At 43.6% G+C, this 25,831-nt stretch overlaps 1 protein-coding gene and 1 non-coding gene across 4 annotated transcripts in view; one reads left to right on the forward strand and one right to left on the reverse strand.

The window, feature by feature from the left end:
* LOC134352935 (cysteinyl leukotriene receptor 1-like) overlaps positions 1–25,831 on the forward strand; it is a 75,716-nt gene that overhangs the window by 44,960 nt on the left and 4,925 nt on the right. Inside the window, exon 3 of one of the 3 annotated variants that reach the window (XM_063060583.1) lies at positions 14,928–14,988. The exons of the other annotated variants lie outside the window; for them this stretch is intronic. The gene's annotated coding sequence lies outside the window, so the exon portion shown is untranslated. The remainder of the gene's footprint in view (positions 1–14,927; positions 14,989–25,831) is intronic. 3 annotated transcript variants of the gene reach the window in all.
* LOC134353440 (U6 spliceosomal RNA) lies at positions 17,007–17,112 on the reverse strand. Its single transcript, XR_010019630.1, has one exon. It is a non-coding gene; the product is annotated as a U6 spliceosomal RNA (small nuclear RNA).

The raw sequence follows: 25,831 nt of genomic DNA on the forward strand, positions 1-25,831 counted from the left end.
CGCAGACTCTCAGACGGGCTGCGGAACAGGTTCAGCAGTCGTGCTCATGAGCATGCACGTACCAGACAATTAGTGCTTCATTCTGGAGGTATTTTGCTCCCTTCCTCTCCTTTCAGTCTTGTCAAGACTTGACCAAAACAGAGCAAAGTCGGTGCTCCCTGTTGACCATTGTCCTGAACCTGGGAAAGAAGACTATCATTTAGATTGATGCTGTTAAGGAGCAGTAATTATTTAATGCATTTTTACTGCTGAGCCACTATATCAGCGCTAGCTTTAGTTTGACAGTTCTAGTTCACAGCCCTGGTGATGTAAGTTTTATTGTTGTTCTTCCCTTTATTTCTGCACAGTTCCTATTAAAAGTCAGTGAACTGTTGATCCATTTCAGTGTTTCTCTTTTGGTACTTGGGCCATAACCACATATCCCTCTCAATCCCATTTACCTCTTAGTTACCCTGATCTCTGGTTAATTTCTTGTATTGTTTAAATTGTTCTGAATTTTTCTTGCCCATCTCTTTGTCTCACTCTTTGTTAGTGCTATAGCTGTTCTTTCTGTTTCCTGTGTTAATTCTACTTCACTTGCACATTTCCTCACTCTTCTCTCTACTAGTCCATTTTCATCTCTAGTTCTGCTGTCTGGTGTCACGTGTTGTCTGTTGTGATCATCAACTTGTTCTCTCCTCTCCTGCAGTTCTGTTTCTGTTTAATTTCCAATAACAAACAACAGATAACGAATGAAAGGAAATAAAAGGAGCACATCCATCATTTGTAGTGGTGCACACACCAACCTTTACAAGTAAATACCACATAATGTACAGTTCCTGAACAAAATATGTAGTATCTTTCTGAGTGGCATTTCCCACACAGTCAAACATCCTGATTAACACAGAGAGTCTTTGGGTGCCCAATGAGAATACATTCAGTGGCTACTTTCTTAGGCACAAGAGTGGAACCTGGTGTTATATTCAGCTGCTGTAGACTATCTGCTCCAATGTTCAACATGTTGGGCATTCAGAGATGCCCTTCTGCACACCACTATTATAACACATGATTATCTGAGTTAATATCGCCTTGTTGTCAACTTCAACCAGCCTGGCCATTCTCCTTTGACCCCTGTCTTTAACAAAGCACTTTCACCCACAGAACTGCTGCTCGCTGGATATTTTGTTTTTGCTTTTCATACCATTCTCTGTAAATTCTAGAGACTATTGTGCATGAAAATCCCAGGAGATCAGTAGTTTCTGAGATACACCACGGCTGGTACCTACAATGATTTCATGGTCAAAGTCACTTAGATCACAATTCTTTCCCACTCTGATATTTGTTCTGAACAGCAGCTGAACTTCTTGACCATGTCTGCGTGCTTTGTTATGCACTGAATTGCTGCCACCATGATTGGCTGATTAGATATTTGCGTTTACAAGCTGGTGAACCTAATAAAGTGGCTATTGAATGTATTCTGTATTTCAATCATACTTTTTTAAAGAAAAACTTTAATATCTGTGATTCGTAGTCCTCAAACTTTTTACCAAAGGAAACAGTCCCTCACTATCCCAATTTGTATATATTTTATTCAATTTGATCAAATCTGTCCTTAGTCGTCTCTCTGAAGAAAAACGTTATGGCTTCTCTGACCTATTCTTGTAATTGTGGTGCCTCATCCATTGGAGCTATTTTTGTAGATTCTTTCCAGACTTTCTGTACTGCCTTCCATTCTTGCTTTAATAAGATGGCTAGATTTAAAGATAATACCTCAGTATTATGAAATCCAATAAAAGGTACTGGATTTTGCCCAGTACATCTTGGTAAAACCTTCTCAACCATTGAGCACATCCACATGAAACGCTATCATAGGAAAGCAGCATCCATCATCAGAGATCCTCACCACCCAGGCCATGTTCTTTTCTTGCTGCTGCCATCAGGTAGAAGGTACAGGAGCCTCAGGACTCGCACCACCTGGTTCAAGAACAGATACTACACCACAACCATCAGGCTCTTGAACAAAAGAGGATAACTAAAGTTCTGCCAAAGGGTCTCGGCCCAAAACGTCAACTGTACTCTCTTCCATAGATGCTGCCTGGCCTGCTGAGTTCTTCCAACATTTTATGTGTGTTGCATGGATTTCCAGCATCGGCAGATCACCAACTTGCCCATCCATTGAGATGCCCCACAACCAATGATCTCACCTTATCGATTCTTTATCTTGTTATCGCATGTTCTCGTTACTTACTGCTCTCTACTTCTATATGCATTTGCACAGTTTGCTGTCTTCTGCACTTGAATTGATCTTTCATTGATCCTGTTATAGTAACTATTCTATAGATTCGCCGAGAAGTTCCACAGGAAAATTAATCTCAGGATTGAATATGTTGACATATACTCTATGTACTTTGATAATAAAATTTACTTTGAACTTTGAACTTTTAGGCTAACCTTAATGTGTAAGTGTTCAGCGTAACTTCCCAGCACTCTATTGATAGGCATAGGCATAGCTAAGCAGTTGATGGGCCTCTTTCTCTGCCGATTCACACTATAAGTCTGCGCTGTGCTCTAATGAGAAGTGTTACTCAGTGGATGTGCAAGTCAAGCACCTTCACAGCCAAACTTTCACTTGAATTCCTGTTCATTAAAACTTCCCATTAGAAGCATGAAGCCACCAAACAAATCCTCCAGCGGTGGCAAAACATATGAGCGTTAGTGGTTGGCAGCATGTAGGAATGTGATGCAGGTCTAGTCTCCAGTTCCACTGCATTCCTACAGATACAATAGTAAACAGTGAACTCAAGTCAAGATTAGCCACCTTCCTTTAGTAAGCTTGTGAAATGGAGATACATCTTTTTCCCTTGTTAGCAAGAGACAGAACCTGTGGTATGTTGAACTACTGGGTGAACGAGTAGTCTTTGGGGTACTGCAAGTCTGTGTCTTTATTGATGCTTTGCTGCATGCTTGAGTGCTAGGTGGCGGGGGGGGGTGCCGATGCTTTTTTTGCTGCTGGGGGAGGGGGATTGTTGCTTTGCTGCTGCTTATGCGTGGCGGGGGGGAGGGAGTTGGGGGGGCCGACGTCAGAGTTCTAACATTTAACTGTCATTCATTCTTTGGGGCACTCTGTTTTCGTGGATGTTTGCAAAGAAAAAGAATTTCAGAATGTATATTGCATATATTTCTCTGACATTAAATGTACCTTTGAAACCTTTGAAGGATATCTTCCACATTACTCTCAGATGATTAGCAACCTAAATCACCATTGGCAATTCACTCAAAGGAGTTGCTCATGGACGATTGAACGGCTGTAACAATATGCAAGAGAGAATGGTTGGGAAACAGATAAATGAGCATTAAAGAAGAAGGGACATTATTCTGGTTTAAAATTATTCTAAGTTTAAAATATTAATGAAGTGAATTCACTTTTGTAATATGCAAACTTGGCGATTAACAGAACATGTTCCAGAAAGACAATGGGCAGTTCATCAATTTTGTTGAGAGGAAGTCTTGACCGGGACACTGGGAACTGAAGTGTGCCTCTAAGTGTTTCCGTGGGATTATGTCCACCTGAAAAGTTAGCTGGAGGGTTTCTTTTGATGGTTTGTTTAAATTAAGGATCCCTTGGCAGTGCAGCATACTTTCAGTACTCCACTGACAAAGAGGGGCTTCAAAGGGAATCCCACTGGCTGTCAAACATTCTGATATTTCTTGAAAAGACACAGAGGGAAGAAAAGCAAGAATCCTGGAAATTAAGAGCTAAATGGAAAGAATGAAACTTGATGGGTCATGGTTTGGAATTACTACTCAGGTTGTAAGCTTTTTAAAATAGGGAGAAGGAAATTGAATGAAGAACTAGAATGGTGTGAGTGTGAAGGATTTCCCTCGTTGGAAATTTATTTCAGCAATCATTCTTCAGGAATATGAGGTGTTCTTTCTGTAGCTTGCACTGGGCTTCATCCTGGCAATGGAGAAGGCTGGGGATAGACAGATTAGTGTGGGGATGGGAAGGGGAATTGAAATGGCATGCAATCGGAAGTTCAGAATAGCCATTCCAGACAGAGTCGCCTTGTAGTATGTATAGGCACACCTGTGCCTAGCGTCAATTTATGGACAATGAATCTATGTATACAAGCTATCTTATGTATTTATGTTGATTGTGTTTTATGATTATTGTGTTCCTCATTTTATAGTGTTGTTTTTTTGTGCTGCATCGGATCCAGAGAAACAATTATTTCATTCTCCTTTACACTTGCGTACTGGAAATGACACTAAAAAATCTTGAAACTGTGACTTGGTCACTAGTTTGTGCTTGGACTTAGACTATCTCTGTCCTGTATGCAGAAGGGTGGGGTGAGAGCAGAAGTACAAGAAACAGAGGAAATGTGAGAGAGGGCTCTATCAACCACAATAGAAGGGAAGTTGCATTTTCTGAGAAAGGAGGACTTTTCAGATGTCCTGGAACTGCAGGCTTCATCTCAAGACCCAATGCTGAAAATGGGCTGGCACCCTTACAAGAGATAGGATGGGAAGAGGTATCTCCTGGAGTCAGTGGGTTTGTAGGAAATATCAGTTGGTAGTTTGTCTTCGAAGAGAGAGACTGATCTGGAAAAGGAAAGGAAGTGTCAGAAATGACCATTGATCCGTTACACCCAGAGATGCTGCTCAGCCTGCTCAGTGCATCCAGCTGATGGTCTTGTGGCCGTCTCCAGCATCTGCAGCATTGTATCTGCAGTATGAGTGAGTTGGGGCTTTTGGTAGGCTAAATATACCAACTGTTAGTAACACCCACTCTGGTGTTTCTCTTGGAGCAATCAAGAAAAAGGACAAGACATGGCAAAACCTTAGAGTAGAGATAGAGCATTGAGATTAGATGATGAAGGACGATAGTTTGAAAAACAGTAAGGTTTCACAAGATGGTAAGGATAATCCTCACTGGATGAGTTCAGAACAAGGAAAGGTTGCTGGTAAGTACTTTTTGTTTTTAAAAACTGTTTATTTTTGCTTAAAAAAAAAGCTTACCTTTGAATAGAGGCATGTCAGGGTAACAGCTTGCAGAACGAGTATCTTGTGCCATGTGGAAAATATCTAGGATATTCCATATCTCAGAAACTGCAGGTGCCAGAAGTATTAACGGTCAAAGGATATCAAGGTTTAGCTTAATGTCATTGCACACTATTGACAAGACTCTGTGTGTTGTAGAAAGCATGCTTCACAAGGTGGTCATCTTACAGCTGAGAGTATAGGCAGAGAGAGACCAAGCAATGGGTGAACAGACAGAAAAAGGGAAGTATATGGTCTGGAAAGCTTCTGAGGGCATCTTGCTCTCTTCTTAGAACTTGGTTCTGAATACTGACGTGGCAGTGAATTCTCATGGGGAATAGAAGAAATAGACCCACAGAAAGGTTAAGGCAGAGAAGGCCTTGTCAGTGCTAATAAAAATAGATCTATCTATCCTATTTCCCTATAGAACTAGTTCCATAGCCATTCATTAACAACTCTTTATGTTCTTATCTACATAGCTAAAATGTGATAAACATTTATTCATCCGTTCAGTCACTGAGTTCCAAATTCCTATCACCCTTTACGAGAGAGATTTTGTTTCCTCATCTCCTTGTAATCCTCCCAGTCATTGACTATCCATGTGCTCAGATTGGCATATCTTTTTCTCATTCTCTATTCAGCCCCCTCATAATCTCATACACTTCAATTAAGTGAGAAATGTAACATTAGGAACACAAGAGATTCTGCAGATGCTGGAAATCCAGAGTAACAACAGACAAAATGCTGGAGGAACTCAGCAGTCCAGGCAGTACCTACGTTTTGGGCCGAGACCCTTCTTCAGGAGTGGACAGGAAGCGGGAACATGCCAGAATAAAATAAAGTGGGAGGACAGAAAGGAGAACTAGCTGAAAGGTGATAGGTGAAGCCAGCTCGATAAGAAATGTAAAAGGCTGGAGAAGAAGGAATCTGATAGGAGAGGAAAGTGGACCATGGAAGAATAAGAAGAAGGACGGGCACCAGGAGGAGGAGGAGGTAAGCAAGTAAGAAGCCAAATTGGGGAATAGAAGAAGAGGGAAGAGGAAATAAAAGTAATTTTTACTGGAAGGAGGAATTGATGCTATCAGGTTGGAGGCTACCCAAACAGAATATGTGGTGTTGCTCCTCACCCTGAGTGTGGCCTCATTGTGGTAAAAGAGGAGGCCATGGGCCAACGTGTGGGAATGGGAATGGAGATAGAATTAAAATGGTTGGCCACCAGGGAATTCCACTTTTGGCAGATGGAGCGGAGGTACCAATTAACATTAGTGTTTACCAGTGTAGAAGAGGCTGTATCAAGAGCACTGGATACGACAGACAACCCCAACAGATTCACGGGTGATGCGTTGCTTCACATGGATGGACTGTTTGTGATCCTGAATGGAGGTGAGGGAGGAAGTGAGTGGGCAGTGTAGCATTTCTGTTGCCTGTTGCTGATATGTACCAGGAGGGGGATCAGTAGGGAGGGAGCAAATGGACATGTGAATCACAAAGGGAGTAATGCCAGCAGAGAGTATGGGGGACAGTAAAGATGTGTTAGGTGGTAAGAACCCTGTGGAGATGGCAGAGGTTGCAGACAATGATGTGTTGGATGCGGAGGCTCATGGGTGCTAGGTGAGGGCAAAAGCAACTCCATCCCTGTTAAGGCAGCAGGAAGATGGGGTGAGCACGAATGTCTTGGAAATGGTGAGAGCAACATCAATGATGGAGGAAAGGGAACCTCATTCTTCAAAGAAGGAGGACATCTCGGATGCCCTGGAAAGAAAAGCCTCATGTTGGAAACAGATGTGATGGAGATGAAGGAACTGAGACAGGGAAATAGCATTCTTTTACAGCAAGCAGGGTGGGAAGAAATATGATCAAGATAGCCACGGGTATTGGTAGATTTATAAAAGATATCAGTAGGCCATTTGTCTCCAGCATTGGAGACAGAAAAATCAAGAAAGGAGAGGGGTGTGTCAGAAATGGAGCAAGTGAATTTAAGGGCAGGGTAGATGTTGGAGGCAAAATTGATGAAATTGACAAGTTCAGCATGGGTGCATGAAGTTGCACCAATGCAGATGCCAATGTAGTGTAGGAAGAGTTGGGGAGCATTACCAGGGAAGTCTTGGAACATGGAATGTTCCAGTTCCATGTAGCAATGAAAAGGCAGACATAACTGAGACCCATGCGGAGACCCATGAGACCCATGGCTTCCTGTTGAGTTTGGAGAAAGTGGGAAGAGCCAAAAGAATAATTGTTGAAGGCAAGGAGTAGTTCTAACAGAGGAGGGTGGTAATGGAGGTGAGCATGTTGTATCTTCTGTTGAGAAAAAAAGTGGAGAGCTTTAAGGCCTTCTTTATGGGGGATAGAATTGTATAGGGACTGGGCATTTATGGTGAAAATGATGTGGGCAGGGCCAGGGAATTGAAAGTTGTTGAGCAGATCATGAGAATGTGAAGTGTCATGGATGTAGATTGGAATGGACTGAGCCAAGGGGATAGAATTGATTCAAGTAAGCCTTTCCATTGATGCTGCCTGACCTGCTGAGTTCCTCCAGTATTTTATGTGTGTAAAATTAGAACAGCTTTCTTAATTCTTACCAAACAATCAAGCTCATCTGGTTATTCCTTGTAGCTACTAATTTCCAGTCGTGGTATATTTTCTCTACGTGTTCTCCAGTTCTCATATAATTGTACAATATTGAAAACAGATACTTCAATGAAACTCATCCATCCCTACCAGAGCAAGTCACATGGACTGCATTTGTCTCATTTCCCTCCAAATCATTCCAAGCATATAGCTGTCCCAATATCTTTCAGACGTAATTGAACACACCTCTTGCAGCTTCCTCTAACATGTTGTTCCAGATACTCACCACATCCTTCCTGTTCAGAGTGGTGACCAGAACTGTATACATTTCCCAAGTTATGTCTTACCAAGTATTGTATACAGTTCTGGCATAACCTTTTTGTTATTATATTCTGTGCCTCAAATAATAAAGTGGCATTTCCTTATATCTTTCAACTAAACTGTTCTTCTATTTTTAAGCATTTATGAGCATAATCTGAAAGGCCCATTTGTTCCTGATTGCATTCAGTATCTTTCTAATGGTTTAGTATTCCATTATTTCATTGCATTTTACCTCACATCTCTCTGCATTAAATTGCATTTGCTCTTTTTCCTGCACATCTTTATCTTGCAGTCTGAACAGTTTGTGCCCATATCAATCACATGGTCAATTTTTGTATTGTTATGAACTATGGTAGTCCCGATGAAAGAGCCTTTACTTCCAGAGTGGAAATATCAGATTCCAGAGAGTGAAGACCATGCACAGACAGAGAATAGAGGGTTATGGACCATGTACATACAGAGAGTAGAGGGTTATAGACTGTGTACAGACAGAGAACAGCGAGTTATAGACCGTGTATGGACAGGGAACGGAGAGTTATAGACCATGTACAGACAGAGAACGGAGAGATATAGACCATGTATGGACAGAGAAAGGAGAATTGTAGACAGTGTACCGACAGAGAACAGAGAGTTACAGACCGTGTACTGACAGAGAACGGACAGTTACAGACCGTGTACGGACAGGGAACGGAGAGTTACAGTCCGCGTACTGACAGGGAATGGAGGGTTAGACACCGCGTACGGACAGGGAACGGAGGGTTAAAGACCGCGTACGCCCAGGGAACGGAGGGTTACAGACCGCGTACGGACAGGGAACGGAGGGTTACAGTCCACATACAGCCAGAGAACGGAGAGTTACAGACTGCATACTTACAGGGAACAGAGGGTTACAGAATGTATACGGCCAAAGAACGGAGAGTTACAGACCACGTACGGACAAGGAACAGAGGGTTACAGACCGTGTACGGACAGGGAACGGAGGGTTACAGACCGTGTACGGACAGGGAACGGAGGGTTACAGACCGCGTAGGGACAGAGAACGGAGAGTTACAGACCGCATACCGACAGGGAAGGGAGAGTTACAGACCGCGAACGGACAGAGAACAGAGAGTTACAGACCGCGTACCGACAGGGAACGGAGTGTTACAGACCATGTATGGACAGAGAATTGTGAGTTATACACCGCATACGGACAGAGAATGGAGAGTTACAGACCGCGTACCGACAGGGAACGGAGTGTTACAGACCATGTATGGACAGAGAATTGTGAGTTATACACCACATACGGACAGAGAATGGAGAGTTACAGACCGCGTACAGACAGGGAACGGAGAGTTACAGACCGCATACGGACAGAGAATGGAGAGTTACAGACCACGTACTCACAGAGAACGGAGAGTTACAGACCATGTACGGACAGAGAACGGAGAGTTAGAGACCGCATACAGACAGAGAACGGAGAGTTACGGACCGCGTACAGACAGGGAACGGAGAGTTACAGACCGGGTACCGACAGGGAACGGAGAGTTACAGACCGTGTATGGACGGGAACGGAGAGTTGCAGACCGGGTACAGACAGAGAACGGAGAGTTATAGACCGCGTACCGACAGAGAGCGGAGAGTTACGGACGGAGAACGGAGAGTTACAGACCGCGTACGGACAGGGAACGAAGTGTTACAGACCGTGTACCGACAGGGAACGGAGAGTTACAGACCGTGTACTGACAGGGAACGGAGAGTTGCAGACCGGGTACGGACAGAGAACGGAGAGTTATAGACTGCGTACGGGCAGAGAACGGAGAGTTATAGACCGTGTACGGACAGGGAACGGAGGGTTACGGACAGAGAACAGAGAGTTACAGACCGCGTACGGACAGGGAACGGAGGGTTACAGACCGCGTAGGGACAGAGAACGGAGAGTTACAGACCGCATACCGACAGGGAAGGGAGAGTTACAGACCGCGAACGGACAGAGAACAGAGAGTTACAGACCGTGTACCGACAGGGAACGGAGTGTTACAGACCATGTATGGACAGAGAATTGTGAGTTATACACCGCATAAGGACAGAGAATGGAGAGTTACAGACCGCGTACCGACAGGGAACGGAGTGTTACAGACCATGTATGGACAGAGAATTGTGAGTTATACACCACATATGGACAGAGAATGGAGAGTTACAGACCGCGTACAGACAGGGAACGGAGAGTTACAGACCGCATACGGACAGAGAATGGAGAGTTACAGACCACGTACTCACAGAGAACGGAGAGTTACAGACCATGTACGGACAGAGAACGGAGAGTTAGAGACCGCATACGGACAGAGAACGGAGAGTTACAGACCATGTATGGACGGGAACGGAGAGTTGCAGACCGGGTACAGACAGAGAACGGAGAGTTATAGACCGCGTACCGACAGAGAGCGGAGAGTTACGGACGGAGAACGGAGAGTTACAGACTGCGTACGGACAGGGAACGAAGTGTTACAGACCGTGTACCGACAGGGAACGGAGAGTTACAGACCGTGTACTGACAGGGAACGGAGAGTTGCAGACCGGGTACGGACAGAGAACGGAGAGTTATAGACTGCGTACGGGCAGAGAACGGAGAGTTATAGACCGTGTACGGACAGGGAACGGAGGGTTACGGACAGAGAACAGAGAGTTACAGACCGCGTACGGACAGAGAACGGAGAGTTTCAGACCGCGTACGGGCAGAGAACGGTGGGTTACAGACTGCGTACGGACAGGGATCAGAGGGTTACAGATCATGTACAGACAGGGAACGGAGAGTTATAGACTGTGTACAGAGAAAGAATGGAGCTTTGCTGACTGTGCATGGACAGGGAATGGAAACTATAGACAAAAGTACAGTTTAAATTAGCATCATAGCTGGCACAGGTCTCATGGGCCAAAGGGCCTGTTCTTGTGCTCTATGTTGTAATTCATCCATACACAGAGCAATAAACAAAACAAATATTGAATACTAAACTGTGTGGAACCCCAGTGCTTCCAGCCTTCCATTCAGATAAACAGTTTTTCTGTGTTTACACCTTGCTTCCAGACTTGGCTCCATTTTGTTTCTCTCTCTTAAATTTCTGTTTTTTGATCATCATGCCATGTGAGTCATTATCAAAAGCTGTATAAATAGCATCAATGTTAACTCCTCAAAGATTCTGTCTCTGAATTAGTCTGTCCCTGATTTTTCTACTTCCTTAGGATTTAATGATCTATTGAATTTATGCTATCTTATATAAGAGTTACACCCCACCCCCAACCAAATAATTTTGCCTGGAAACTTGTTTCCCCAGTCACAAAAATCTCCTTCACTGAGTTTTAAAGTGAGAGAGGAAAGAGTTAAAGAGTGTTGGAGAGGTAATTTTGTTTTTCACACAGAGCATGGTGGATATAAGCAATGACTGTCAGAGAAGTAGTAGAGAGAGGAATATTTACAACATTTAACTGACACTTATACAGATACACGGATAGAAGAAAAACAGCAGGATATGGGTCTAACATAGGCAAGTGGGACTGCCTCAAGTTAGGCATCTTGATCAGCAACAATGAAGAATCATTATTGTACTGTATTGCCTACAGTGTAATAAGGGACTACTTTATGTTTTAGTAACACGTCGTTGAATGCGCTATTAGGTGCATATTGAACATGCGCTATTAGGCGTGTATTGATCTGTACGTGTGTGCCGAGTTCGGTTTCTGCCAGTAAAGAACCATGAACCTTAGCTCCCGTCTCCAGCGTTTTTATTAATAGCATTGCTGTGTAACCAGGCCACATACGCAGCAAATTGGCAACGAGGTTAATGAACCAACATCATATCGGAACACTGTGTTTTAATTGATAACGACACTCGGAAGAAGAGCTCAAGGAACGAGCCAAGGAGTAGCAGAAGGAGGCAGAGCAAGGCCGTGAATCTGAAAGGAAGCAGGAGCACAGTCGGGGTCGGGAACGTCAGGAGACCAAGAGACACCGTCAGAGCCGCAGCACGTCCAGCCAAGAACACAGCCGGCGCTGACCCCAAGGGACTAAGGGTCTGACTGCCCCAGAAGGGAGATAAAAATGAGCCACACACACACACACACACACACACACACACACACATCTAGACAGAGTGCGCTCGTGGCGGGTGCAAAAAGGACACGAGTCAAAAAGGAAAATAAGGGAAAAACGGAGCTTAATTAACATAACAAAGATTGCCGATGATTGGAACCATTATGGCATTTGATAGTGGCATTGTGGACTGGGCAACTTACATTGAAAGAGTGGAGTTATGTTGTGAGGCTAATGGTGTTAAGGATGAAAAGAAAGCTAGCGTCTTACTCAGTATTATAGGAACAAAAACATACGGCCTGCTACGGAGCTTATTAACCCCTGAAAAGCCAGCTGACAGAACGTTCAAACGAATAGTAGACACTCTCCAGCAGCATTTAACCCCCAAACCACTGGTTACTGGTAAAAGATTTAAATTTCACAATCGGAATCAGAGCAAAAATGAAAGCATTTCTGAATATTGTGCTGAATTGCGCAAATTATTAGAACATTGTCAACTTGGAGCTGGTCTATCGGACGCATTGAGGGACAGGTTAGGGTGTGGCATGCACTGTGAAACCACACAGAAGAAGCTCCTGGGCGAAAGAGACCTTACATTCGAGAAAGTGCTAAACATCTCAATATCATTAGAAACAGCCGCACGAGGTGCTTCAGAGATACAACAAAAATCTCTGGAATATGCTACGAATAGAATGTCACTGCACAGAAATGAAGGAAAGAAATGTTACCGTTGTGGGAATAGGTCACATGACCCTGATGGTTGTTGGTTTAAAGATAAAGAACGCCGAAACTGTGGCAAACAGGGCCACACTGGCAGAGTCTGCAAAGCTAGTAAACAGCAGGAAAAGGGCAAAATACAGAGAAACAAGAAACCCTGGAAAGGAAAATACAACAATGTGTACAAAATGAAAGAAAGCAGTTCTGATGAAAACGACTCAGACAAAAGTGAATTGTCTTGTCGGCAACTTCACAGCGTGAAAGAGACAGATGATCGAAGAGTAATAAGGATCACTCCACAATTGGCAGGCGTGAGACTGAAAATGGAGTTGGGCACAGGCTCAGCTTTAACAGTGATCTCTGTACACGACTACAAATGACTGTTTTCACACACACCTCTGAAACGAACTAAACTACTGCTAAAGGCTTACACAGGACAGAATGTGCGTCCCAAAGGTAAAATTAAAGTGACAGTGACTTGCGGAGACAAAACACAGCAGCTGAACCTCTATGTACTGAAAAATGGAGGATCACTGTTGCCGGGACGTGAGTGGCTCAGGAAAATTCAGTTGGATTGGCACACCATCAAGGCACTACGTGTGTCAACAAAGGAGGACAGCTTGGCGGGGAAGATGTCCACAGATCTCCTCTCACCCATTGTTGACTATTACGACGACGAGGAGGAGCCAGACAGCGTCAACGACGAGGACAAATGCAGTATCCATGGCCATGACTCGGATGAAGACACAGTGGATGCAAGGGAGACAGATATTGCCAATAAGTAGAATGATGAAGACTACCTGGAAGTAAAAGAGCAGATGTACCAGGAGAAATTGACATCTCTCAAGAGACAGCTAAGCAGTTACAGGAAGGCACTTTGCAGGAGTATCAGAAAAGGATGAAGAAACTAGATCAACAATACAGGGAAAGAATACGAAGTGCAGAGCTTTTTCTGTAACTGCAGACAGAACAAGTGGAAAGGAATTATATTAAAGAGAAGAAAGCAGCAGTGAAGTAATTTGAAGATAAAAAGATTGAGTTAGCAGAAAAGAAAAAGATGATTGAGAATGAGAGGCTAACAATGGAACTCAGAGGAGATTCTATGGAGGTAAGGTCAATAACGATTAGGAAGCTAAGGAGGAGACCTAATGACCCTGTTCCAATTACCGACAAAAGACGAAAACCTGCACCTGCGCAGTTAAATTACTTGTTAACAGTTGAACAGATAATGGAAGATCTGCTAACTCTCAATAAGCTTAAATCTCTGAAAAGACCAGCATCCCCATTCAAACAGAACAGCTTTCACACAAGGTAAATCTTGAACCAATCATTTCCTCCATTGAGAATCATACACTTAATCCTTTGCAGGAAAGTTTCTTTTACACGTACATATTTTGAATCCTCAGCCAATGTGTCTTGTTTTGTACAAAGAAGTTGGGAAACAGCATCAAAACAGAGGCGAATTCTGGCAACAAACTGTAAGGTTTCTATTGTTGTATCTTCACGCTTGTGCTGAATGTGCACCTGAAGGAATTCTCCCTCTTGAGCCAGACAGATAGCACTGCAGGTGCTTAATAACAACTTAAGAACAATGGAACGAACAACAGGATTTTGATCAACTGCTTCATAAAATGATGAACGATTACTGGTAAAGTAATGATCTTTCTGTGAGTCATTGGATTGCCCTGACTTTTGAATAACTAGCAGAGACAGCAGATCATCAACCACTTCTTTTGTTGGTGGCAAGTCATCTTTGAAGCAGACCATGGAAACCGAAGCTACGAAAAATGCATCACACCTCTTGCGAAATATGACTAATTTTGCTACAGCTTCACTCTTTTCTTCTGTTACCGCTGGTACATAATCACCATCTCATGAAGTACGGCACAGTGGGCAGAGTCGTTGTTCTGATTCAAGCCACCGCTTTATACATTTTAAACAATAAAAATGATCGCATGGAAGCAGGATGGGATCGTGAGTTCTCCTAAGCAAATTGTACATTCTTTCAGATCATACCTGAAGAACAGCCATCCTGCACTACTTTTACAGTCCCTGAGGACCTGAATCATAGCCCGAAAGAGCCCTCGGGATCTCATATCAGAGTTACTGTTCAAACTCTTTGCAAGTTGACCCGTGTAGAATGCAGTCTTGTTCTCTAATTTATCATGTATTTCTTTAACTCCCAAAGTGATGTGTTCCACAAAAAGTGACAGCATCTCTGTCTTCTCCTGACCAGCACAAAGATATGAAGTACAAAGAGAAGATGAGAAGTTATATGTAATGCAACTTAACTAGAGGTACCTGTACGTACTTAGCTTAGTTTGAACCTGTATTTGTCCTACAGTATTTACATTCTACTTTTATTCCAATAAGTCATTTACCATAAGTCTGATTCGGTTTGTTTGAAGCTGTATATTTTTATGTTTTATTAAATGTTTTTGTTGGAAATAAAATGTACGAGTGTATTTATGGTCTATAATTATCCCACTATTTCATTTATCAGTATATTACTCTATAAATAAACTGTAATAGTATTTGTAAAAGAGCGTGAATCGGGAAAACCTGGAAGTTCTCTCACCAGCACTCATTGTTTGAGCATGTACAGACTTTTTTTCTTGTCATTATTCCCTAAACAATACAGTATAACAACTAATTACATAGCATTTACATTGTATTAGGTATTATAAGTAATCTAGAGATGATTTGAAATTTACGAAAGGATATGTGTAGGTCTGGAGCTCCCCCGGGTCCTAAAGTCCATCGCACTGAACCAGATTAATTATCAATATAATTATCAATTTTCTGAATTCCAAAATGCAACTGGCCCCAAGGATTTCGGATAAGGGATTGTGGACCTGTACTACGATAAGAGATGGTATCATAAAGGGTAGGCTATCTATTTTGAATCTAAGGAGAATACGAAGATTGGCTGTGTAATTAGCTCAGTTGGAACAAATGAGATATGGGTAAGGAAGATAAGTGATAGCACAAAGATGCATATATGTCTAGGACAGCTGCACAGAGGAGTCTTCATTATATGGAGATGATCTGCCTAGAACTCTCAGCAAGTTGAGGCGCACATCTTCTTAACTCCCTATGCTCAGAGGTCAACTTTTCATAACTTTTATATGGAATTCTGTATTAAAACAAAAACGTTTATTGACAGCAACACACATAAAAGTTGCTGGTGAACACAGCAGGCCAGGCAGCATCTATAGGAGGAGGTACAGGCGATGTTTTGGGCCGAGACCCTTCGTCAGGACTAACTGAAAGAAGAGCTAGTAAGAGTTTTGAAAGTGGGAGGGGGACGGTGAGATCCAAAATGATAGAAGACAGGAGGGGGAGGGATGGACAGGTGATAGGCAAAAGGGATATGAGAGGATCATGGGACAGGAGGCCTAGGGAGAAAGAAAGGGGGAGGATCCAGAGGATGGGCAAGGAGTATAGTGAGAGGGACAGAGGGAGAAAAAGGAGAGAGAAAAAGGAGAGAGAAAAAGAATATATATACACACACAAATAACGGATGGGGTATGAGGGGGAGGTGGGGCATAAACGGGCATAAACAAGTTTATTGACAGACGTTTCCCTGAGAGGCAGAAAAGACTCCCCCAGAGACTTGAGTTATAAATGGGTCCTAGACCAAAAGTAAAAAAAAAGGCTTGTTATAATTCGATATTATTACATTACTTTGTTATAATTTGACATTATCAAGTTACTAAGTAAACAAATGGTAGGCATTTGTATGTTAAGGGTAAACATATTTGTTTAGCATAGTGTTACAGTACACACCTCTAACATGTCACAATCTCACTTTTTCTTTTGCTCCAAGGCAAACAATTCCAACCTGTACAATTTTTCTTATATCTCAAGCCCTCCAGTTCAGGCAACATCCTTGTGAATCTTTTTTGTTCCTTCTCTAGCTCAGTTATATTCTTCCTATAGACTGGCAACATTACATGCATTTACATTCTACTCTATTCCAAATCATTAATATGCAAGACAAGCAACACTGGATCCAACATCGATGCCTATGAGATACCACTGTGCACAGGTCTCCAATTTGAGCTCACAATGGAATCATGTGTTTCAGCCTTCTGGATCAGACTATCATGTGGGGCCTTGTTAAAGGTCTGGTAAAGATCCACCTAGTCAACATAAACCTCCCAGTCCTCTTCATTGTCCTGGGTCCATCAGCATCATTATGCGCCATGTCAAATGACGTAGACAATCATGTCCTATGACCATTAAAAACGCAAACACAAGGAATTCTGCAGATGCCGGAAATTCAAGCAACACACATCAAAGTTGCTGGTGAACGAATATGGAACGCTTCACGAATTTGCGTGTTATCTTGCGCAGGGGCCATGCTAATCTTCTCTGTATCGTTCCAATTTTAGTATATGTGCTGCTGAAGCGAGCAGACCCAACGCAGACCGGGAGATCATTTTGCTGAACACCTACGCTCTGTCCGCCAGAGAAAGCAGGATCTCCCAGTAGCCACACATTTTAATTCCACATCCCATTCCCATTCTGGCGTGTCTATCCACGGCCTCCTCTACTGTAAAAATGAAGCCACACTCAGGTTGGAGGAACAACACCTTACATTCCGTCTGGGTAGCCTCCAACCTGATGGCATGAACATTGACTTCTCTAACTTCTGCTAATGCCCCACCTCCCCCTCGTACCCCATCCATTATTTATTTATATACACACATTCTTTCTCTCACTATCCTTTTTCTCCCTCTGTCCTTCTGACTATACCCTTTGCCCATCTGAGTTTCCCCCCCCTCCCCCTTTTCTTTCTCCCTGGGCCTCCTGTCCCATGATCCTCTCATATCCCCTTTGCCAATCACCTGTCCAGCTCCTGGCTCCATCCCTCTCCCTCCTGTCTTCTCCTATCATTTTGGATCTCCCCCTCCCCCTCCCACTTTCAAATCTCTTACTAGCTGTTCCTTCAGTTAGTCCTGACGAAGGGTCTCGGCCTGAAACGTCGACTGTACCTCTTGCTAGAGATGCTGCCTGGCCTGCTGCGTTCACCAGCAACTTTGATGTGTGTTCCTATGACCATGATTGTTCTTAGCACATTTTTCTACAGCAGTGGTTTGCCATTGCCGCCTTCTGGGCAGTGACTTTACAAGGCGGGTGACCCCAGCCATTATCAATACTCTTCAGTGATTGTCTGCCTGGTGTCAGTGGTCGCACAATCTGGACTTTGTGATATGCTCTAGCTGCTCATGGCTTCACGTGACATTGTCTGGGGAGGTTAAGCAGGTGCTACACCTTGCCCAAGGGTGACCTGCGGGCTAGCAGAGGGAAGGAGTGCCTTACACCTTCTCTGATAGAGACGTACCTCTATCCCACAACCCGACTTATCATATATGATAAATTCTATCTGCTACTCCTTTTACCAACTTTTCCAGCTGTCTTAGATGCTGTTGTAACCCTTAGACAACCTTCATCAGTTCTCCACCACACCACCAGTTCTGATATCATCTGCAAACTTCCTGACTGCCAATTGCCTGCAGTTATGAAGGTTAATGATTACCCTTTGGTTCTTGTTTTTCTTGGATTACTGTAATGGGATCTTTTACATTCACCTGAGAGATATACACACCATTAATTTGTTAACTTATGTAATAGATTGTATGTCTGACTGTGGAGGCCGGCCTTAGAATGACACACTTCCTTCATCATTATCATCATCACTATGTGCCATGCCTTATGATGTAGACAATCATGGTCTTCAACCGTGATTCTTCTTGGCAAATGTTTCTGCAGAAGTTGTTTGCCATTGCCTTCTTCTGGACAGTGACCTTACAAGACCGGTCACCCCAGCCATTGTCAATACTCTTTGGAGATTGTCTGCCTGTTAGTTGTGGTCGCATAGCCAGGACGTGATATGCACTGGCTGCTCATACAACCATCCACCACCTGCTTCCATGGCTTCATGTGACCCTGACCAGGGGCTAAGCAGGGGCTACAGCTTGCCCAAGGGTGATCTGCAGGCTAGCAGGGGGCAGGAGAGCCTTACACCCCCTTTGGTAGAGACGTCTCTCCACTCCATCACCCCTCTTGGTTACTCCTTCAAAACAACTCCATCAAATTCCTGAGACAAGATTTTCCATGCATAAAGCTGACAATTGCTAATCAGTACTTGCCTTTCCTATTGAAAATAAAATGTAAGCAGGAAGGGAAAGAGGAATAATGAACTGGTACTGGTAGGCATGATTAAAGTAAATTTCAAAGCATTTTATCAGTACATTAAAGGCACAAGGGTAACAAGGGAAAGATTAAGGTCCAGGTGGCAATCTATGCAAAGATTCTAACTGAGCTCTAAAAAGAATGCTTTGCATTTGTATTTACAGTCATGGATACTATGGTTTGAGTATTCTTGATTTTGAATTTTGCAATGAGTTAAACAGGAGTGTAGATGAAGATAGTGCTCTTAATGCAGTCCACGTGCTGACAAGGACCTATGTGGGAAATTGACAATTTAGTCGATTGGACGTAAAATGAATGTTAATAGAGGAGGTGTGAATCTTAAATTCACAGTTGATACGAAAATTGATGGCGGTGTTGATGGTAAAAAAAAAAGCAGTTTTGGCTGCAGAACAATACTGATGAGTTGGCCGCAACAAATGGAATTTAACCCAGAAAATTTAGGGTCTTACATTTTGGAAGGGCTAATAATACTGGGATATAAAGAATCCAATGATGTTTTGAAGAATAGAAAATTCCCTAAGGCAGCAGCATCACTGGTTAAAAGGACAAATGGAATGCTTGCCTTCGTTAGCCAGGGTGTACAATATAAGAGCAGAGAGGTTATGTACAACTATGTAAAACACGGGTTAGGTGAAAGCCAGCCAGAGGGTGTAGCTCCAGTCACCACACTATACGAAGGATAAGACTGCACTGTAAGTGATGCAGAGGCAATTCACCAGTGCAGAAGTTCAAGTATAAAGTACATTTATTATCCAAGTACGCATACATTATACAATCTTGAGATTCATCATTTTACAGGCCGCCACAAAACAAAGAAACCTTAAAAAACAGACCATCAAACACTCAATGCACAGAGAGATTTTAAAAAAACAGATCATGCAAACAATAAACGTAAGCAAATAGCTTCAGAACTGAATTTCTACGAAAGACACGAAGCCAGGCATCACTACAGCTGGAGCAGGCCACAGCTCAGTTCAGTACAGATTGAATACATGTCGCAGGACTAGAGACATCAGGCCAGGCATCATCACAGGCAACATCCTCAGTTCAGTGCAGAGCTGAGTATGCATCATGGAGCAGGAGGCAAAACCAGCCTCGCCTCGCCTCTGGACTCAACACCCTGACCTTTTCAGTCTGGGTCAGTGTTTAACTCATCAAAACATCGTGTTGTTCTTGCCCTCGGCCAGCTCTGGGGCCTGGACCCCGCTGCCAGGGTTTGGCCTGTACCCAGCCTTTTCAATCCAGCCTGGCACATAAATTGATCAGACATCAGGATCTCCCCACTCTAAAGGACGTCATGATTCTGCCTTTACTCTGTCTAGACCCCACCTTCGCTTACCTCAGCCATGCTTACAATGGCCTCCGCCTTCACCTTCCTCAGCCATTTCTCACCTGCACCACTGGCTTCTCCATTGTTAGGGTTGATCATTATTAACAAAGTGTTATTAATAAGGTATTTAGTGGTTGTATCTGTTTTGTTTCTTGCTGCTGGTAAGTAGTCACTGGGCATCTCTAGCGCCATCTTAAACCGGAAGTACTGTGTGCAAATGAGCAGAAAGAGAGGCTGGGTTGTGTGAGTTTGCTTATTTTGGAGCAGAGAAGATTGAGAATAAGCAAACTTATGAAAGGCATGCATAACAAATACAGTAAAAAGCAGAGATATCTATAATCAGAGGCTAAAATTTTAAGGGAAGAAATTTAGAGGGTCTTGGAGAAAGAATTCTTCTTACCCAGATAGCAGTTAAAATCTGAAACTTTATGCCTGAGGGAGTGCTGAAGGACCGCGTCACTTAACAGTTAATAAGTACTTAGATGAACATTTGAAACGGCAAGGCAGGGAAGGCTTTGTGCCAAGTACTGGAAAATGGGATTAGTAATGATAATTACTTTGATGGCTTGAGCAGGCACAGCAGACTGAACGTAGAACATAGAACAGTATAGCACAGAAACACACTCCTTGCCCTACAATGTCTGTGCTGGCTTTGATTTCAAGCCAAGCTAACCCTATCTGCCTGCATGTAATCTATGTCACCTCATTCCCTTTCTGCTCACGTGGCCTGGTTGAGTGCCCTTTAATGTAGGTTGTAACCTTCTTCATAAATTTCTCTGACAGCACGTTCCAGGGACCTTCCACTGTCTGGCACGGAGGTAAAAAAATATTTGCCTCACACATCTCCTGTAAACTTTCTCCCACACTTTAAAGCTATGACAAATCCACCCTAGAAAAATGACTCTGGCTATCTAGTATCCATGCCTCCCGTAATTCTATATACCCTGTCTGACCACCCATGCTCCAGAGAAAACAATCAAGGTCCTACTCCCCAAATCTTACATGTGCTTCTTTTTCCTTTCCAACTATATTTGCAACATCGTACCATTAAACCATTTTTTCTTCCTCAGAACATGTTGGTCCTGACTTCAGACCAGTTGTTATTGGGTGGGCCAGATAGACGACACCCCACGGTTCTGAAAGTGGAAGCTGAAAAGATTGAGGAAACATCAGTGGTGAGCTTTCAAGAATCACCATAGTTTGGAATGGTTCCAGAGGACTAGAAAATTGCAGGTGTGACTCCACTCCTTAAAAAGGGACGGAGGCAAAAAACATCAGTGGGAAGATGTTGGAGCATTATTAAGGATGAGGTTTCAGAGATTTGGAGGCACATAATAAAATAGGCCCAAGTCAGCATGCATGGTTTCCTTAAGGAGAAATCTGGCCTGACAAATCTGTTGGAATTCTTTGAGGAAATAACAGACAGAATAGACAAAGGAGAATTGATGGATACACATAAAAGTTGTTGGTGAACGCAGCAGGCCAGGCAACATCTCTAGGAAGAGGTACGGTTGACGTTTCGGGCCAAGATCCTTCGTCAGGGCAGTTAGTCTTGGCCCTAAACGTCGACTGTACCTCTTCCTAGAGATGCTGCCTGGCCTGCTGCATTCACCAGCAACTTTTATGTGTGTTGCTTGAAATTCCAGCATCTGCAGATTTCCTTGTGTTTGAGAATTGATGGATGTTGTTGACTTGGATTTTCAGTAAGTCATTAACAAGGTGTCACATAAGAGGCTGGTAAACAAGACAAGAGCCCATGGTATGACAGGAAATACATGAGCATGGAGACTGGCAGACTGGCGAGGAGGCAAACGGGGAAAAATGAGGGCCTTTTCTGGTTGGCTGCTGGTGACTTTTAGTGTTCTACAGGGGTCTGTGTTGCGACCACCTCTTTTTATATAAAATATCAATGATTTTAACGACAGTGTTAATGGCTTTGTGGCCATGTTTGTGGGTGAAAAGAAGGCAGATGGAGGGGCAGGTAGTGTTGAGGAAGCAGAGAGTCTGCAGAAGGACTTGGAGGGTTTAGGAGAATGGGCTCGAAATGGCAAATGGAATAAAGTGTAAGGAAGTGTATGGTCATGCACTTTGATAGAAGGAATAAAGACATAGACTATTTTCTAAGCAGGGAGAATATTCAAAATTGGAGGTGCAAAGGGACTTGGGAGTCCTCGTGCATGATTCCCTAAAGATTGGCATTGCAGGCTGAGTAGGTGATAAGGAAGGCAAAAGTATATTTGTTACTGAAGTATGCATTCTACAGTACATACAACCTTAAGATGTATCTTCTTACAGGCAGTCACAACACAAAGACACAAAAGAACCCATTAAATAAAAAGTCCGTCAAACATTCAATGCGCAGAAAGTGAAAAGAAATAAACCATGCAGACAATAAACATAAGCAAATAGCTTCAGAACTGAAGTTTTATGAAAGACGTGAAATTGGGCATCACTGCAGCGAGGGCAGTGGACCTGAGGCCACACACCGTAGACACAAAGCCAGGCATCACTGCATTTCAGAGCAGAGCTGAGTAAACGTCATGGGTCAGCCAGCAGAACCAGCTCCCCCCCCCCCCCACCGCCTCTGGTCCTGACAGCCTGACCTTTACAGTCTGGCCCAGCACTTAAATCATCCAAGACATCGTGTTATTCCTCGCTCTCGGGCCGCTCTGGGTCCAGGACCCCCCCCCCCCACCACGATTCAGCCCGTACCCGAAATTTCCATTTCAGCCCAGCACTTAAATCAATCAGACACCGGGACTTCTCTCCCTCTTGGAGACACCACGACTCTGCTTCAACCCTGACTCTACCTGCTGTGACCAGGTTTTCCCTGTGCCAATGCTACCACTTGCCCTGGCCATGCCACGCCAGCGCCTCCACCTCCGCTTGCCTCAACCACCCTTCGCTCGCCTTTTGTTAGGATTGTTAATAGAAACATAGAAACATAGAAAATAGGTGCAGGAGTAGGCCATTTGGCCCTTCGAGCCTGCACCACCATTTATTATGATCATGGCTGATCATCCAACTCAGAACCCCGCCCCAGCCTTCCCTCCATACCCCCTGACCCCTGTAGCCACAAGGGCCATATCTAACTCCCTCTTAAATATAGCCAATGAACTGGCCTCAACTGTTTCCTGTGGCAGAGAATTCCACAGATTCACCACTCTCTGTGTGAAGAAGTTTTTCCTAATCTCGGTCCTAAAAGGTTTCCCCTCTATCCTCAAACTGTGGCCCCTCGTTCTGGACTTCCCCAACATCGGGAACAATCTTCCTGCATCTAGCCTGTCCAATCCCTTTAGGATCTTATACGTTTCAATCATATCCCCCCTCAATCTTCTAAATTCCAACGAGTACAAGCCCAGTTCATCCAGTCTTTCTTCATATAAAAGTCCTGCCATCCCAGAAATCAATCTGGTGAACCTTCTTTGTATTCCCTCTATGGCAAAGATGTCTTTCCTCAGATTAGGGGACCAAAACTGCACACAATACTCCAGGTGTGGTCTCACCAAGGCCTTGTATAACTGCAGTAGTACCTCCCTGCTCCTGTACTCAAATCCTCTCGCTATAAATGCCAGCATACCATTCGCCTTTTTCACCGCCTGCTGTACCTGCATGCACACTTTCAATGACTGGTGTATAATGACACCCAGGTCTCGTTGCACCTCCCCTTTTCCTAATCGGCCACCATTCAGATAATAATCTGTTTTCCTATTTTTGCCACCAAAGTGGATAACTTCACATTTATTCACATTAAATTGCATCTGCCATGAATTTGCCCACTCACCCAACCTATCCAAGTCACCCTGCATCCTCTTAGCATCCTCCTCACTGCTAACACTGCCACCCAGCTTCGTGTCATCCGCAAACTTGGAGATGCTGCATTTAATTCCCTCATCCAAGTCATTAATATATATTGTAAACAACTGGGGTCCCAGCATTGAGCCTTGCGGTACCCCACTAGTCACCGCCTGCCATTCTGAAAAGGTCCCGTTTATTCCCACTCTTTGCTTCCTGTCTGCTAACCAATTCTCCACCCACACCAATACCTTACCCCCAATACCGTGTGCTTTAAGTTTGCACACTAATCTCCTGTGTGGGACCTTGTCAAAAGCCTTTTGAAAATCCAAATATACCACATCGACTGGTTCTCCCTTATCCACTCTACTAGTTACATCCTCAAAAAATTCTATGAGATTCGTCAGACATGATTTTCCTTTCACAAGTCCCTGCTGACTTTGTCCGATCATTTCTCCGCTTTCCAAATGTACTGTTATCACATCCTTGATAACTGACTCCAGCAGTTTCCCCACCACCGACGTTAGGCTAACCGGTCTATAATTCCCCGGTTTCTCTCTCCCTCCTTTTTTAAAAAGTGGGGTTACATTAGCCACCCTCCAATCCTCAGGAACTAGTCCAGAATCTAACGAGTTTTGAAAAATTATCACTAATGCATCCACTATTTCTTGGGCTACTTCCTTAAGCACTCTAGGATGCAGACCATCTGGCCCTGGGGATTTATCTGCCTTCAATCCCTTCAATTTACCTAACACCACTTCCCTACTAACATGTATTTTGCTCAGTTCCTCCATCTCACTGGACCCTCTGTCCCTTACTATTTCTGGAAGATTATTTATGTCCTCCTTAGTGAAGACAGAACCAAAGTAATTATTCAATTGGTCTGCCATGTCCTTGCTCCCCATAATCAATTCACCTGTTTCTGTCTGCAGGGGACCTACATTTGTCTTTACCAGTCTTTTCCTTTTTACATATCTATAAAAGCTTTTACAGTCCGTTTTTATGTTCCCTGCCAGTTTTCTCTCATAATCTTTTTTCCCCTTCCTAATTAAGCCCTTTGTCCTCCTCTGCTGAACTCTTCCCAGTCCTCAGATGAGCCACTTTCTCTGGCTAATTTGTATGCTCCTTCTTTGGAATTGATACTATCCCTAATTTCTCTTGTCAGCCACGGGTGCACTACCTTCCTTGATTTATTCTTTTGCCAAACTGGGATGAACAATTGTTGTAGTTCATCCATGCAACCTTTAAATGCTTGCCATTGCATATCCACCGTTGATCATTATTAATAAGCTGTACAGTAGTTTCCTTCGTTTCGTTTTTTTGCCACCTGTAAGTAGTCACTGTCTTAAACCAGTGGCATCTTAAGAGAGAACCTTGCAATGTTAGCATGCATTTGGAGAGGACTAGAATATAAAAGTGAGGTGGGACGGAGATACTTCTCTACCAGAGGACATGGGACGTGTGAGACACTCCTTTCCTCTGCTAACCTGCTGGTTACCCTTGGGCAAGGTGTAGCATCTGCTTAGCCCCTTCTCCCCGATCGGGGTCCCGTAAAGCCATGGGAGCAGGCGGTGGATGGCCGTATGAACAACTGGCGCATATCACAAGTCCTGATTATGCGACAACTGACACCAGGCGTACAATCTCTGAAGAGTATTAATCCTGGCAAACCACTTTTGTAGATAAATTTGCCAAGAACAATCCTGATTATCGAGAGACCATGATCGCCTACATCATATGATAAGGGACATAACAAGCAAACAAGAATATGGAAGCAAGGATGTAATGCTGAG

The sequence above is a fragment of the Mobula hypostoma genome, chromosome 10 (genome assembly GCF_963921235.1).
Source record: "Mobula hypostoma chromosome 10, sMobHyp1.1, whole genome shotgun sequence".
Classification (NCBI taxonomy): domain Eukaryota; kingdom Metazoa; phylum Chordata; class Chondrichthyes; order Myliobatiformes; family Myliobatidae; genus Mobula; species Mobula hypostoma.